A 13,208-nucleotide genomic window follows, 5' to 3' on the forward strand; every position below is an offset into this window, starting at 1 on the left:
AATACTTCTATTTATATCACACAAGGGTTAGAGTTTTATTTACCTTAATTCTATTTGGTTTAGGACTCTTAACCCTATTTTCCTAATAAAAAATGGATGAAAAATTCTTAATTGTCGTGACTATGCCTCGACATTGTGCTGTGGCACGGTAAATTTTGGACAAAGTGCGCTGTGGCACAGTGATGACTCTTCTTCTTTAGTCCAAATCTCGCATCAGCACTTTAGAGATAGTGATTTTTGAGCATGATGATGGAATATGGAGAAGTAGTAAACATATGAAATTTAGCCCTTTGAATCAGATTTCTAACAGTAAAATAATCATCTTAATCCAAGGTCTACAGCTCAAGATATTGTTGAAACACCAAGGCATGCTCAAACTGGGGCGTAATCTAGAATCTCTTCTTACTTCAAAAGCTCCATAACTTCTTTAATTCAACTTCGATTCTCGATCCGTTTATTTCTACTCATCATTCATTCCATTGCCGACATGATTCTTCATCCGAGTGTAACATTTAGCTCTAAAAACTTGAAAAACACTCAAACACACCTGTGATCCCATAAAAGATGATTATATTAAGCAACTTTACCAAATTAAGCTTAATTTCTCACAAATAATCCCTATAAACTACTAAGTAAATGTGTATTTTCAAGTTCTTATCAACGATTGGCTGGATCTGGGTGGTGGTGCATCGATCTAGCATTTTTTGGTCAGATCACCGTGGATATGGCTGAAAGTGGGCAGATCTACAGCCATAGATCTGGTCATCATTAATGGCCAAACGACCACCAAGATATTTGGCCATCAATGACGAACAAGATATTTGGCGTCAACAACGGCTAAACGACAACCAAGATATGGCTATCGTCAACGACCAAATGTGGCCGTCAATGACCAGACCTTTGGTTGTAAGTCTTGCCTAAAATAGATAGATCGACGCATGGTCGGCTAGATCTAGCCGGTCGTGCATTGTTACGACGTCGGCGACCCGCGGTGGTGGTTGGCGGGTGATAGTGGCTTGGGTGGGTAGGGATGTTTTTGTTAATTTTAAAACTTTTATTTAGAAAAGGTAATTGTTAATGTTTTGAGTTGAATATAATAGGATTGGATTTTAAAGAATATTAAAACAAATGCATTTTTGGGTTTTTAGGATAGGATAATGGGAAAGTACTGTGCCAAACGGAGCCTCTCTCTCTCTCTCTCTCTCTATATATATATATATATATATATATATATATATATATATATATATATATATGATATATTTAAAACAAATACATTTTGAGTTTTTGGAATAAGATAGTGGAAAGTAGTGTGACAAACCTAGCCTCTATATATAATATATATATATTAAAAGAATGCATTTTGGGTTTTTAGGATATGATAGTGGAATATGAATATATATATATATATATATGTTATATTATTTTCATTAATATAAATTCAATTCAAACTCAAAATTAAAATACCAGATTAGAATTACCTTTTTTGTTAATGAATAAATCTAATCTAAGTATGGAATTAGTAGAAGGCTATTCCATATTAGATTGTGTTTTAATTGGTGCACTATTTAAGTGCAACTAAAATTAAAACAAATGAATGATTCACTCAAATAAACCCTAGCCACCCTCTCTTTCTCCCCCAAAACCATGAGCCCTCATGTGAAGAAGAAAAAATTTCCAAGAGAAAATTCTGCATTCCTATCCTTTTCCTTCGCCGGGGCGAAGCTTCTTCTCTGAGTTCTGAAATTATAGAACTGCCACTCCGCTTGCTTCTTCGCTTAATTCCTCGATTCTCGGTACTCTTCCTTGGAACAAGCTTCATCGTGCTTAATCCTACTCCGGTACTCCCCTATCTTCTGAAATCCGCTAATTTCTAGATCAAAAATATCCAATTTGGCGTATTTGCTCAAAATGTCCATTTTAACCTGAAATACGAAAAGTAACGAATTAAGAACCAATTCAGGTCAAAATGCACCAAAAGTACCTGAAATCCGACAAAAAGATCAAATAAAAACTGTATAATTTATGGATTATCATTGACTTAGTTGGAATGGCATGAGAAGTTGGATTCAGAGTAGTTTGGTTTAAGGGAGCATGTGAACAGGCTGACTTTTCTTTTTAAGGACAAAGTTGTAAAAAGGAGGAAATGATGTCGTTCTCTCTTTACTTTCTATTTACTGTTCTTCTCTCTCGTTCTTACTTCTTCATATAAAATTGAGTCTAATTATTTGCACTTTACCAATCAAGTAATAACAGAGTATTCTCTCTCAAATTTCTTCCGAAATTCTAATTTCCTCTAAGTTTCACATGGACTTACAAAAACTTGCATAAATTTGAGTTTATCTTATTGAATGAAATGATTTTACATATGAATCAATCTAACCAAGGAATTATTGTTTGTATAACATTGTAAGAACAACATGCATGAAGAGTGGTGGAAATGAAGAATGAAAGCATGAAAGTTTAGATTCACAAAACCATTTTCAACAAGCTTGGAAAGAGATTCATACTCCTTTGCTTTGGATTGATGAAGATAAGACTCAAAATGATGAACCTCCACAATTTAACACTACGTTGAGAGATTTAGAGAGTGGTTGTGGCTAGGGAGAGAGCTTTTAGTTTGTTTTTGAGTGAACAGGTGAATAATAAACTAAAATGCAACCTTTTGCATTTATATACTTGGCAATTTTGTAATTATTTGTTTTTCACTTCCAAGCCCCAATAAATCTTATTTCAAAAGGAACCCGAGTATTTCTTTTTTCACCCTTTGAATATTAATATTATTCAAGGGTCCATGTAAACTAAACTAGTTTACATTAACAACCCATAAATTTACCCTTTTACCCTTTAACTATTAAAAGGTTATTTTTGTTCATCTTATTAATCTAACGCTTAAGATTAATAATTAAATATATTTAATTATTCCTTGACCATTTAAACCTTCAAAGTCACACAAAATTTTCTATGTAACTATTCCATAGAAATCCCGTTATTACCCTCGAAGGTCTAGCCTCTTTGGATAATCATTTCTCTCTCTCATCCTTCTCTAACTTCTCAAGGCTATTGGTGTGACCATGTAGGTCCACCGTGGATTAGCTGTGAGCCGGTTCTGGATGAATCCGAAAACCTGTCCGAGGCCCAACGACTATGTAAACTCTAGCAATGTGCCATACTCCCTAAACCACAATGAAGAAATACTTCATCGAACCCATTTAGATCATATGTACCATGTAGGTAAAGTCCCTCGATTGAAATATCTTGATCGAGCACAGATTCATGGAACGTCAAATCCTAAACTTGATCTTCTATCGAGTCGTTGATCAATATGTCCAGAACTCGTCATCACAAACTTTGCTTTGTATGACTAATAATAGACTCTGGCCAGATATTAATTTTCGACATTTATCGATGTTCGTCTAGGAACTCGAATCCGGATGGAGTCAGCGGTACTCCCGATCCTATATTTTCGAGTCAATGGATCCCCTCTTGACCATCGTTCGTTTCCGCATATGAACAACGCATGACCAAATAGGCTTTATTGTACGAAACATGATTAGTCTCGTACTTATACACCGTATGAACCATACGCATCCATATCGGATCCGACTACAATGTCTCAGGTCAAAGGACTACATCGTGCACTGATATAACCAAACGATAAATCATTGACTACATGCTTTTCCAAGTGATTTGTCGTTATTCGGTCACGTTTGAAAAACAGTTCACCAACCGTTAATCCATACCAATGCCCTAGTGACATGACTATCATCGTCATCCGTACTTATATCAACTCATGATATCTTTTGGAAGCATCCGATATGCCTACTATGCAATATAGTTGCCCAAATTATATTGCTTCCGTGGGGAACCCTTTTCGATAATTCATTTACTGATTAAATGAATCATCTGGACAATTCATATACATACTTTAGTTTAAATGCATGACTGAATAAAGGAAGCAATTTATATATATGAATTGAAGAACTCTTTCTTCTATTATTTATGATATATAGGTACAAGACAAAACACTTTGAAATAGACAACACAAATGGTTTCTAGGGCATACACTAATATACACTAACAAACTCCCACTTGCACTAAAGCCATTCGATGTTGTATCTCATACCCATCTTCTCAAGATGATGGTCCAATTGCTTTAGTGTCATTGCCTTAGTTATTGGATCAGCTACATTTTCTGCTGAAGGTGTCTTCAGAATCATAATCTCTCCGGCTCCAACGAATTCTCTCGAAATGTGATATTTACGCTAAATGTGTTTGGATTTTTGGTGTGCCCTTGGTTCCTTTGCCTGTCCAGTATTGTCACAGAACATGCTTATCGAGTAAGCCTGTTCGAAACCACACCAAGTTCAATTACAAACTTTCACATCTAGACAGCCTCCTTCGCTGCTTCTGAAGCAGCAATGTATTCAACTTCTGCAGTGGAGTCAATTGTGGTTGTCTGTTTGGAACTTTTCCAACTAACAGCACCTCAATTACATATAAAAATGTATCCTGACGTAGACTTTCTATCATCAATATATGATTGGAAATCAGAATCTAAGTATCCTTGAATGTTTAACTCTGAACATCCATAACTCAGAACTAGATCCTTAGTTCTTCTTAAGTACTTAAGGATTGATTTTACAACCGAACAATGTTTCTCCCCTGGGTTTGACTGATATCTGCTCGTAACACTTACAACATAACCTATATCAGGTCTTGTACATAGCATTGCATACATTAAGGTGCCTACAGCAGACGCATAAGGCACATTACACATCCGCTGCTGCTATTCATCAGTCTTTGGACCCATCTCCTTAGAAAGATGAAGACTATAAGTGAAGGGCAAGAGACCTCTCTTAGAGTTCTCCATGCTGAATCTTTTTAGTATTTTCTCTATGTACAATTTCTGGGATAATCCAATTACCCTTTTCATTCTATGTAATAGCCGCTTTCTACTCAAATACTCATAAAACATGTACATAAGAAAATACATATAAAGTAGCATAAAAAGTTGGGCCCAAAATTTTCTTTTATTAAATATATACATTCTTTTACAAAAGTTATATCATGTACAAAAGTATCAAAACAAGGTGGACAGTGTAGCCATTTCCCTTCGCTTGCCGACACCCATACGACTGTGTCCTCACCTAGATCCCGGAAAAACATGGAAAACAATGGGTGAGCACAACTAATGCTCAGTAAGCAAATCCTCTACTCATCTAACCCCGTAACTCTCCTAATTCTTTCCTTACAATTCTCATTTACTCTCTCTTTCATACTTTTCTCTATTTTCTCTTTCTCATAACTCTTTTCTCATAACTCTTTTTAATAGTCACGGCCTCATCTTACCGGAGGCACGGCCAGGACTCACTCCCGCTCTACGTGACTTCTACTCATTCTAGCCGATCGGACTTGGTTATGCATGGATTCAGANATGTTGGTGATTTTAGTTTGTCAAAATTCAAGAGAAAAGTTGGAAAAAATAAGTGTTGCCCATGATCACTTAGGCGACTATATATATCACTTAAGCGATTAAGGGTTTTTCTATACAGGATCGCTTAAACGAGACACTAAATCGCTTAAGCGATCATGCATCTAGGATGATTTTGATTCTGCCTTGGACTTGATTACTTAAGTGATCCTAAATCGCTTAAGTGACCAAGGCTAAAAGTGAAGAATCGCTTAAGCGATCGTGCATTTGGGATGATCTTGAATCTGCCTTAGACTTGATCGCTTAAACGATACTAAATCACTTAAGCGACCAAGGCTAAAAGTGAAGAATCGCTTAAGCGAGACCATAATTTGCTTAACCGATCATGCATCTGGGATGATTTTGATTCTTCCTTGGACTTGATCGTTTAAGCGATCCTAAATCGTTTAAGAGGTCAAAGCTAAAAGTGAAGAATCGCTTAAGCGATACATAAATCGTTGTAATAGCAGCTTTCTACTCAAATATTCATAAAACATGTACATAATAAAATACATATAAAATAGCATAAAAAGGTTGGGCCCAAATTTTTCTTTTATTAAACATATACATTCTTTTACAAAAAGTTGTATCATGTACAAAGGATCAAAACAAGGTGGACAGTGTAGCCATTTCCCTTCGTTTGCCGACGCCCATCCAACTGTGTCCTCACCTAGATCTTGCAAAAACATGGAAAACAATGGGGTGAGCACAACTAATGCTCAGTAAGCAAATCCTCTACTCATCTATCCCCGTAACTCTCTCTCTAATTCTTTCCTTATAATTCTCGTTTACTCTCTCTCTCTTATACTTCTCTCTATTTTCTCTTTCTCATAACTCTTTTCTACTAACTCTCTTTAGTAGTCACGGCCTCCTCTTACCAGAGGAACGGCCGGGACTCTCTCCTGCTTTACGTGACTTCTCCTCATTCTAGCCGATCGGACTCGGTTATGTATGGATTCGGAACCCTTGGCCATGTGAGTGTATAAACTCTCTCTTGGGTACTTTCGGGTATAGCCCTCATCTACATCACTTCTCTCTCTCATACTCATGCCACTTTCTCAATGCAGCGTACATGCGGGAATACTCTACTCATTACTCACGGGTTCCCCATCGCACAACCTACTCTATTCTCTTTTCTCTCTTTTATTCTCTAGTGCTCAATCTCTCTTTCTCTTTACTATTAGAGTTGCTTATTCTCAACATTCTCTACTCTTTCTCCAATTAGTATTCATAATGTAACTTATACTCAAAAGTCTTTACTCTCTCTCAAGCTATTACCCAAAACACAAGTAAATGCACATGGGTGGTCTATGCTCATTAATGCAATTAGGAGATGCCAAGATGCCATGTTGGAAGAATTAAGGTTGACTAATCATACTCATATTTCTCTTAGGCATTTCATCAAACAACTCATGTGCATATAAAAACTCTACTCTAATTACTACTCTACTTCATTCTCTAGCCATCCAAAATGGGAGAAAACTCCCTTGTATAACCATAATCCCTGTCAAAGAAAACACTTTCAAATAGGTTTACACAACATCTCCCAAAACTTCATCTAAATCTCCACTTCTCCATACACACTAAAACACTTCTCATACATGAAGTGCATCCAACAACCACAAAATAGCTACTTATCTCAACTAAATTTCTCATCAAGCATACTACATACTTATACATGCATACATCGCTACTCAATCTCTACTCAAAAGCTTATTCAAATCTCAACTTGGTTGGATTTACTTACTTTGTGAAAAAGTGACTTCTCTACCACTTTTCCTTCCCCTTGTTGTCTTGTCTTCTCTCTTCAACTTAAAACAACAACAAGAACAATAATAACAATATAAGACTTCAATATAACCATAAGCAAAACTCACATCTAAAGCAAGAATCCTTACCTTAGGATGCTTGAGATGAAATTTCTACTAAAATTACCCAAAAGCTCTCTTAAACTCCTTAGAAATCTTGGGAAAATTGAAGGAAAATTGAGAGAATTTAGAGAATGGGTATGGCAGTGGAACTGAATGAAAATGAAGGGTTTATGTCACTTAACCCTTTTTAACTCATATTATAACCTTCCTTTCCCATTTTGCCCTTGTTCTTTCTTGGACATTCCAGCTATATCCTTTAATTCATTACATTCACAACCTTACACTAACCTATTCTCCATGAAATTTCCTTACATTTTACTCCCACTTTTCCTGCTAATTAGGGGTAGAATGGTCATTTTGCCCCTATGGAGAATTCTCTACAAATCTCAAGAAAACTTTTTTGCCATCCCGTCGCCGCAGCGAAGCAATTCTATCACCTCGGCAAAAACTGATAGAACCGACACCGCAATTGCAATGTCAATGTCGCCGCGGCGAAGACTGTATTTCCAAGATCCCTTAAGTCTCAACCAATCTCCAGGCAAACACTCAACCAACTCAACATACAAACTCAATTGAAACTAAATCAATGAACTTTTAAGCAACACAGCAAATCTTAAATACGTACCTCAAGTGGGGCGTTATAGTACAAGGTGTCAAAAGCACTGTTTGGGAGTCGTCTGACTGAGGGTGCCCAAGTTGGTCCTCATGTACTCAAGATGATCGAGGACATAGAGAGGCTTGAGACTTTAGGATGTGGCTTGGATGCAGAATTACAAATGGATTTAATTCTGCAATCCTTGTCTGACTCNTTTGACACTATAATCTTGGGCATACCATGCAACCTGACTATCTCTTTCACATAAATTTGAGCCAACTGATCCGAGGTGGTACTCTCCTTTACTGGAAGGAAATAGGCAGACTTAGTTACTCTATCCAAAATCACCCATATAGCATTATAACCTCTCTGTACTCTAGGGAGGCCTGTAATAAAATCCATCAAAATGCTCTCCCATTTCCATTCTGGAATACTAAGTGGCTGAAGCAACCTTGATGACCTTTGGTGTTCTGCTTCACCTGTTGACACGTCAGACATTTAGCTACAAACCCTGCTATATCTCTCTTCATACCTGGCCACCAGTAGCCTTTCTTTACATCTTGGTACATCTTGGTTGCTCTAGGATGAGCAGTGTACAGTGTGTCATGAGCCTCCAAAAGAATTCTCTTTCTCAACTCATCGTTCAGAGGAATGCACAACCGATTTCTAAAGTAGAGAACACCATCAACTAAGTGGAACTCCATTGTCTTGCCCTTAAGCACTTGCTGCGCTACTCTCTAACACCACTCATCGGCCACTTGTTTCTCTTTAACTTCTCTCAATAAAGTAGACTGAATGTCTAACCTGGCAAACCTTCCCAAAATCACTTCAATCTGTTCTCTATAAAACTCTTCTTTTAGTTCTTTCTGCTGGGTAAACCGGGACAAATAGGCTTTTCTACTCAAGGCATCGGCTACTACATTGGCTTTTCCCGGTTGGTACTTGATCTCACATTCATAATCCTTAACCAGCTCTAACCACCTTCTCTATTCCTTTCCTTCGCGGGGCGAAGCTTATTCTGAGTTCTGAATTATAGAACTGCCCACTCGCTTCTTTCTTCAGCTTAATTCCCGATTTCTCGGTACTCTGCCTTGGAACAAGCTTCTCGGGCTTAATCCTACTCCGGTACGCCCCTATCTTCTGAAATCCGGAATTTCGAGTCAAAACTATCCATTTTGTGCGTTTTGCTCAAAATGTCCATTTTAACTGAAATACGAAACGTAACGACAATAAGAACCAATTCAGGTCAAAATGCGAACCAAAAAGTACTGAAATCCGGACAAAGATCAAATAAAAACGAAAATAGGATTTGACCAATTGACTTAGCTATGAAATGGCATGAGAAGTGGATTAGAGTATTTTAGGGAGCATGTTGACCAAGTGGACTTTTCTTTTTAAGGATAAAGTGTAAAAAGGAGAAAGATGTCGTTTCTCTCTTTACTTTCTATGTACTGTTCTTCTCTCTCGTTCACTCTTCTTCATATAAAATGAGCTCAATCATTTTGTACTTTACCAATCAAGTAAACAGAGCATTCTCTCTCAAATTTCTTCCGAAATTCTAATTTCCTTCTAAGTTTCACATAGACTTACAAAAATTGCATAAATTTTTAGTTTATCTTACTTAATTGAAATGATTTACATATGAATCAATCTGACCAAGAATTACTGTTGTATATAACATTGTAAGAACAACATGCATGAAGAGTGGTGGAAATGAAGAATGAAAGCATGAAAGTTTAGATTCACAAAAACCGATTTCAAACAAAGCTTGGGAAAGAGATTTACTCCTTTGCTTTGGATTGATGAAGATAAGACTCAAAATGATGGACCTCCACAATTTAACACTGTTGAGAGAGTTAGAGAGTGTGTGGCTAGGGAGAGAGCTTTAGTTTGTTTTTGAGTGAACAGTGAATAAAACTAAAATGCAACCTTTGATTTATTATACTTGGCCAAGCTTTGTAATTATTTGTTTTCACTTCCAAGCCCCAATAAATCTTATTCAAAGGAAGCACGAGTATTGCTTGTTTCACCTTTGAATAAGTAAATTATTCAAGGGGCCATGTAAACAAACTAGTTTACATTAAACAACAATAAATTTACCCTTTTCCCTTTAAACTATTAAAGTTATTTTTGTTCATTCTTATTAATCTACGCTTAAGATATAATACTAACTTATATTTAATTATCCTTGACCATTTAAAACCTTCAATGTCAACAAAAGTTTTATGTAAGATTACCATAGAAATCCCGGTATACCCTCGGAAGGGTGCTAGCACTCTTTGGATATAATTCTTTCTCAGCTTCTCTAACTCTCAAGGCTATTGGTGTGACCATGTAGGCCACCGTGGATTAGCTGTGAAGCCGGTCTGGATGAATCGAAAAAACCTGTCCGAGGCCCAAAGACTAGGTAAACATCTAGCAATGTGCCGATACTCCCTAAACCACAATTGAAGAAATACTTATCGAACCATTTCAGATCATATGTACCATGTAGGTAAAGGCCCTCGATTGAAATAGCTTGATCGAGCCAGAGTCATTTTTTGGTTTTTTTCGAACGTCAAAATCCTAACTGATCTTCTCTGAGGCGTGGATCAATATGTCCAGAACTCGTCATCACAAACGGCTTTTGTGACTAATATAGACTTGCCAGAGATTATGATTTTCGACATTATCGACGTCATCTAGAACTCGAATCGAATGGAGTCAGAGGTACCTCCGATCCTAGATTTTCGAGTAAGTGGATACCCTCTTGGACCATCATTCGCGTTTTTGTCTATGAATAACGCATGACCAAATAGGCCTTATTCTACGAAAATGATTAGTCTCGTATTATACACTGTATGGGAACCATACGCATCGTACGGATCCGACTACAAGGTTCAGGTCAAGGACATATCGGCACTGATATAACTAAAACGATAAATCATTGAATACAGCAGACTTTTCCAAGTTGATTTGTCGTTATTAGGTCACATTTGAAAAACAGTTCACCAACCGTTAATCCAACCAATGCCCTAGTGACAATGACTATCACGTCATCCGTACATATATCAACTCAGATATCTTTTGGAGCATCCGAGATGCCTACTATGCAATATAGTTGCCCAAAGTATATTGCTTCCGGGGGAACCTTTTCGATATTCATTACTGATTAAAGGAATCATCTGGACAATTCATCTACATACTTTAGTTTAAATGCATGACTGAATAAAGGAGCAATTATAGGATATGAATTGAAGAACTCGTTCTTCATATTTTGATATATAGGTACAAGGACAAAAACACTTGAAAAGACAACACAAATGTTTCTTAGGGCATACACTAAATCCACTAACAAAATCCCACTTGACTAAAGCCATCGATGTGTATCTCATACCCATCTTATCAAGATGATGGTCCAATTGCTTTAGTGCATGGCCTTAGTATTGGATCAGACTACATTTTCTCTGAAGTGTATTCAGAATCATTAATCCTCCGGCTCCAACGAATTCTCTCGAAATGTGATATTTACGCTAAAGGTGTTGGGATTTTGGTGTGCCTTGGTTCCTTTGCCTGTCCAGTATTGTCAACAGAACATGCTTATCGAGTAAGCCTGTTTCGAAACCACACCCCAAGTTCAATTACAAACTGTCACCGCTAGACGCCTCCTTCGCTGCTTCTGAAGAGCAATGTATTCAAATTCTGGCCAGTGGCGTAATTGTGGTTGTCTGTTTGGAACTTTCCAACTAACAGCAACCATTAACAGATAAAAAAATGTATCCTGGACGTGACTTTCTCTCATCAATATATGATTGGAACTTCGAATCTAGTATCCTTGAATGTTGAACTCTGACATCCAGAACTCAGAACTAGATCATTCGGTCTTCCTTAAGTACTTAAGATTGATTTTACAAACGAACAATGTTTCTCCCCTGGGTTTGACTGATATCTGCTCGAACACTTACAACATAACCTATATCAGGTCTTGTACATAGATTGCATACATTAAGGTGACTACAGCAGGACGCATAAGGCACATTCACACATCCGCTGTGCTATTCATCAGTCTTTGGACCCACTACTTAGAAAGATGAAGACTATAAGTGAAGGGCAAGAGACTCTCTTAGAGTTCTCCATGCGAATTTTTTAGTAGTTTGCTCTATGTACAATTTCTGGGATAATCCAACTTACAGCTTGTTCACTCTGGAGGTAAGAATGCGACATGTATCCCAATCTTCTTAGCTCTATTTTACTTTTTCAATGTAATAGTGCTACAATACTAAAAAATTACATAAAAAATTTACATATAAAGTCATAAACAAGTTGGGCCCAAAATTTTCTTTATTAAAATATAACATTCTTTTACAAAAGTTATTGTACAAAAGTATCAAAAACATAGTGGACAGTGTAGCCATTTCCCTTGCTTGCGACACATCTAGACTGTGTCCTCACTAGATCGCAAAAACATAGAGAAAACAAGGGTGAGCACCAACTAATGCTCAGTAAGTAAAATCCTGTACTCATCTAACCGTACCTCCTAATTCTTCCTTACAATGCTTATTTAATCTCTCTCTTATACTTCTTTCTATTTTCTCTTTTCATAACTCTTTCTACTAACTCTCTTTTCTAAGTCACGGCCCATCTTACCGGAGGCACGGCCGGACTCGACTCCCGCTCACCGTTGCTTCTCCTTCTAGCCGATCGGACTGGTTATGCATGGATAGAACCCTGGCGTGTGGTGTATAAAATTCAAATTCAAATTTAAAATTAAAATACCAAGATTAGAATTACCTTTTTTGGTAATGAATAAATCTAATCTAAGTATGGAATTAGTAGATGGCTATTCCATATTAGATTAGGGTTTTAATTGGTGCACTATTTAAGTGCAACTAAAATTAAAACAAATGATGATTCACTCAAATAAACCCAAGCCGCCCTCTCTCTCTCCCCCAAAACTGTGAGCCCTCAATGTTGGAGAAGAGAATTTTTCCAAGAGAAAAATTCTGCATTCTTGTCCTTGAACCAATCGGTTTAGCTAGCACATTAAATTTTTTGGTGATCGTCGTCCTGTCTTCGTGCGGATACTGCTTGTGCATTCCTTCCTTGGAGTGAAAGCGAACACAATTGAAATCATTTGAAGGAGTCTCCAAACACTGGTATGAACATATAATTGTATTTGATATAATTTATATGCATGAGTGAAGTAAACCATGTATAAGAATCATTGGGTTCAAAGGTTTATGGATCAAATAATTTTTGTATTATGTTGCGTTAATCTGATCCGTAAACC

This window comes from Pistacia vera, unplaced genomic scaffold, assembly GCF_008641045.1.
Source record: "Pistacia vera cultivar Batoury unplaced genomic scaffold, PisVer_v2 Contig132, whole genome shotgun sequence".
Classification (NCBI taxonomy): Eukaryota; Viridiplantae; Streptophyta; class Magnoliopsida; order Sapindales; family Anacardiaceae; genus Pistacia; species Pistacia vera.